At 38.4% G+C, this 5042-nt stretch overlaps 1 pseudogene; it reads left to right on the top strand.

Moving 5' to 3' along the window:
• Positions 1-727: 727 nt before the first annotated feature.
• Positions 728-1060, top strand: LOC110570965 (annotated as a pseudogene).
• Positions 1061-5042: the final 3982 nt, after the last annotated feature.

Genomic DNA, 5042 nt, shown 5'->3' with positions numbered 1-5042 from the left:
CACACAGTGCTCCATGCAGAACGTGCCCTCTTTAATACCCATCACCAGGCTAACGCATCCCTCCACCCCCCTCCTCTCTAGAACCCTCAGTTTGTTTCTCAGAGTCCATAGTCTCTCATGGTTTGTCTCCCCCTCCGATTCCCACCCTTCATTCTTCCCCTCCTGCTATCTTTTTTTTTTTTTTAACATATAATGTATAATTTGTTTCAGAGGTACAGGTCTGTGATTCAACAGTCTTACACAATTCACAGCACTCACCATAGCACATACCCTCCCCAATGTCTATCACCCAGCCACCCCATCCCGCCCACCCGCCCCACTCCAGCAACCCTCAGTTTGTTTCCTGAGGTTAAGAATTCCTCATATCAGTGAGGTCATATGATACATGTCTTTCTCTGTTTGACTTATTTCGCTCAGCATAACACCTTCCAGTTCCATCCACGTCGTTGCAAATGGCAAGATCTCATTCCTTTTGATGGCTGCATAATATTCCATTGTATATATATACCACATCTTCTTTATCCATTCATCTGTCGAAGGACATCATAATTTAAAACATATCTGACCCCACTGGCTGCTCTGAAACAGCAACGTTGCATTGTTTCCAGTCCAGCTCCTTGCTCACTGCACCCACCTCCACTGTAGACTCCGGCAGCTTCATCATCAAAGTCCTCCAAATCCTGCTTTCCTTTTAATCTGCTACATTGAATTACTGGATTGTCCCATCATGTCAGACACAGCCGTGGACACCAGCTCTGAAATCACCACCAAGGACTTAGAGGAGAAAAAGGAAGTTGTGCAGGGGTGAGAATGGAAGAGACATGCATGCTGATGGGAATGCTCAAGAGGAAAATGGGGAGCAGAAGGTTGACAAAGAGGAAGATGAAGAAGAGGAAGAAGGGAGGAGCAAACGGAGGAAGAATAAGAGAAGGAAGGCGATGGTGAGGAAGAGGGTAGAGAGGAAGACCAGGAGGCTGAGACAGCTACGGGCACACGGGCAGGTGAAGATGATGAGGATAAGGATGTCCACACCAAGAAGCAGACTGATGAGGATGACTAGACAGCAAAAAAATGAAAAGTTACACTTAACAAAAACAAATACTTCTCTGACATATTCACCCTCTGCTTCCCATGTCAGAATCTAAATGCAGTCTACCTTGGAATGGACAGTCCTGCCGGGCCGCCCCATGCGGCCAGCGCCATGGCAGAGGACACACACACCCTGCCACCCTAAACCATAATGAGAATCTGCAATGGGGGAGGAAAAAGAACCCAAACTTCCAAGGTCTTGCTGTTTTTCTTAAAAGTATTTTAAAAAGAAAATGTGTTTCTATTTTTTATTTACATTTTGTATATGGTCTGCCATTTTTAATTATCTTGGATGATCAAACCAGCCTTCAGAGCATTCTCTGTCTTGCTTCTTACTTTACTTGTGGTGTGACCATGTTCATTATAACCTCAAATAAGAAGAAGAAGAAGAAAAAAAAAAACTTGTAAAAAAAAGCAAAACCAACAACAAAAAATCTTATTCCGAGCATTCCAGTAAAATTTTTGTATGTACTTAGCTGTACTATAAGTAGTTGGTTTGTATGAGATGGTTAAAAAGGCCAAAGATAAAAGGCTCCTTTTTTTCCCCTTTTGTCTATGAAGTTGCTGTTTACTTATTTATTTTTTGGCCTATGATGTATGTGTGAAACCATGGAATTTTATTTTGCTGAGTTGTTCTAATAACAAACAAACAAAATAAAATCTGAATGTTAGTGAGCCCTCTTGTTTAACTATAGACCCCAAAAGTTAAAACCAGAAAGAGACAATACTGCTTAACTTATGCTCTAACTAAAACCCATTGTACTTATTTCTTATTGCACTTTCTTGAGGCATTGATGAAGGTGTTTTGCAATGACTGGAAATACCACTAGGCCAGAAAAATCCTGATAACAATAAATGCCTAGAAGACCATCCCCCACATGACCCCTTCCCTGCCCATGATCATGTGCGGGCACATACAGACCCCCACTCATGACACAAGCTCTCTGCCTACTCTCTAACACATACCCCCTTCAACCTCTCCTTATAAATTTTAGATCTCCATCATGTAGGTGGAGAGTTTGGTTGTTAAAGCTTGAGACTGCCACCTCCCCCCAGCAGTGGACACCCAAATAAATTTCTTCTTTCTCTTTTTCAAACCTTCATCTCTTGAGTTATTGGTTTTTCTTACAACATGTTTATCAGAGTTTGCTCAACAACAGAGTTGGCAAGCCCAGCCAGGAGCTGTGTTTTTGATATGTCCAGCCCCCTCAAGATTTCCTGTGTTGGGACAGTTGGCTAGGGCAATGCACCAGGGCTTACACATTTATTTCCTGAGTTAGCAGCTATGATCATTCAGTAACATGAGCATTAATGTCCAAATTTATTTCTTTTCCTAGGAGGGTTCTGAGTATTAAATGTGAGAATAGATGTAAGCATGCTTTAGAAAATTCTAAATAGCTATTCAAATGTAAGCATTGTTAATCACACAATCAAACCCTCAGTTTGTTTCTCAGAGTCCATAGTCTCTCATGGTTCGTCTCCCCCTCCGATTTCCCCCCCCTTCATTTTTCCCTTCCTGCTATCTTCTTTTTTTTTAATATATAATGTGTTATATGTTTCAGAGATTCAGGTCTGTGATTCAACAGTCTTACACAATTCACAGCGCTTACCAGAGCACATACCCTCCCCAATGTCTATCACCCAGCCACCCCATCCCTCCCACCCACCAACTCTCCAGCATATATACAATGGAATATTATGCAGCCATCAAAAGGAATGAAATCTTGCCATTTGCAAGGACGTGGATGGGACTGGACGGTATTATGCTGAGTGAAATAAGTCAATCAGAGAAAGATGTATCATATGATCTCACTGATATGAGGAATTCTTAATCTCAGGAAACAAACTGAGGGTTGCTGGAGTGATCTGTTTTTTTTAACTTCATAAAATATTTATATAATTATGAAGGAAAGGCATGTTCAAGATGATGTTTTTGTAAAATAAAGTTGTAGAAAGAAAAATACGAAAAAGTACTTGCCTATTATAATTGTTGTTTATATTCTCCTAGTCTTCCTGATCATTTGTGCTTGTTATATTTTTTTAATTAAGAAATTATAAGAAGACATTTTAATGAATTACTTAGAATTTCATTATTGATAAATATAAAACATAAATAATACTGGTGATTAATTGGACTTACAAAGTTTTATAATATAGCTTATATTATTATAGTCATATTTATTTGTTTATATTTAAATACCTATTTGAAGGGGCGCCTGGGTGGCTCAGTCGTTAAGTGCCTGCCTTTGGCTCAGGTCATGATCCCAGGGTCCTGGGATCGAGCCCTGCATCGGGCTCCCTGCTCCGCGGGAAGCCTGCTTCTCCCTCTCCCAATCCCCTGCTTGTGTTCCTGCTCTCGCTATCTCTCTCTGTCAAATAAATAAATAAAATCTTTAAAAAATAAATAAATACCAATTTTAGTACAGACTTTTTAAAATTTTAATTCCAACATAGTTAACATCCAGTGTTTTATTAGTTTCAGGTGTACAATAAAGTGATTTAACAATTCCATAAATCACCCAGTGCTCATCACAACAAGTGCACTCTTTTATCCCCAACACCTATTTCACACTTCTCCCTTACTCACCTGACTTCTGGTAACCATCAGTCTATTTTCAATAGTTAAGAGTTTGTTTCTAGGCTTGTCTCTCTCTCTCCCTGTCTCTTTTCTCCTTGTTCTTTGTTTTGTTTCTTAAATGCCACATATGAGTGAAATCATATAGTATTTGTCTTTTTCTCACTCACTTATTTTGCTTAGCATTATACTCTGTGGCTCCATCCCTCTCACTGCAAATGACACAGTTTCATTATTTTATAAGGCTGAATAATATTCCATTGTATATATATACCACCTCTTCTTTATTCATTCATCCATTGTAAATAATACTGCTGTAAACATAGGGGTGCATGTATCCCTTTGAATTAGTGTTTTTGTATGTTTTGGATAAATACCTGGTAGCGTGATTTTTGGATCAGAGAGTAGTTCTATTTTTAATTTTTTGAGGAACCTTCATACTGTTTCCAGTGGCTGCACTAATTTGCATTTCCACTAACAATGCATGTTTTCGACATCCGTGTCAACACTTGTTTCTTTTGTGGTTGAATTTAGCCATTATGACCGGTGTGAGGTAATATTCATTATAGTTCTTTTTAAAAGATTTATTTATTTATTTTAGAAAGAGAATACATGCACAAGCAGGGGGAGGGGAAAAGGGAGAGGGTGAGAATCTCAAGCAGATTCTCTGATGATCTCAGAGCTGACACAGGGCTCAATCTCACTACTCTGAGATCATGATGTGAGCGGAAATCAAGAGTCCATGCTTAACTGACTGAGTCATCGAGACCCTCAATGTAGTTTTGATTTGTATTTTCCTGATAATGAGTGTTGTTGGACATCTTTTGATGTGTTTGTTGGCCATCCGGATGCCTTCTTTGGAGAAACTTCTGTTCCTGTCTTCTGTCCATTTTTAAATTGGATTATTACTATTATTTTTGGTGTTGAATTGTATCAGTTCTGTAAATATTTTGTATACAAACCCTTTATTGGATATGTCATTTGTAAATATCTTCTCCCATTCTGTAGGTTGATTTTAGTTTTGTTGATTGTTTCCTTTGTTGTGCAGAAGCTTTGTATTTTGATGTAGTCCCAATATTTTATTTGTGCTTTTGTTTCCCTTGACTAAAGAGAAATATCAAGAAAAATGTTACTACAGCTAATGTCAGAGACAGTATTGCCTATAATCTCTTCTAAAATTTTTATGGTTTCAGGTCTTACATTTAGGCCTTTAATCCATTTTGAATTTATTCTTGTTAATGATATAAGCGGGTGGTCCAGCTTCATTCTTTTCATGTAGCTGACTAATTTTCCAAAAAAAAAATTTGTTGAAGACACTATATTTTTCCCTTTGGATATTCTTTCCTGCCTTGTTGAAGATTAATTGACCATATAATTG

The sequence above is a fragment of the Neomonachus schauinslandi genome, chromosome 11 (genome assembly GCF_002201575.2).
Source record: "Neomonachus schauinslandi chromosome 11, ASM220157v2, whole genome shotgun sequence".
NCBI classification, from domain to species: Eukaryota; Metazoa; Chordata; class Mammalia; order Carnivora; family Phocidae; genus Neomonachus; species Neomonachus schauinslandi.
The sequence above is the reverse complement of the archived record's forward strand: the minus strand, read 5'-3'. Positions and strand labels throughout refer to the sequence as shown.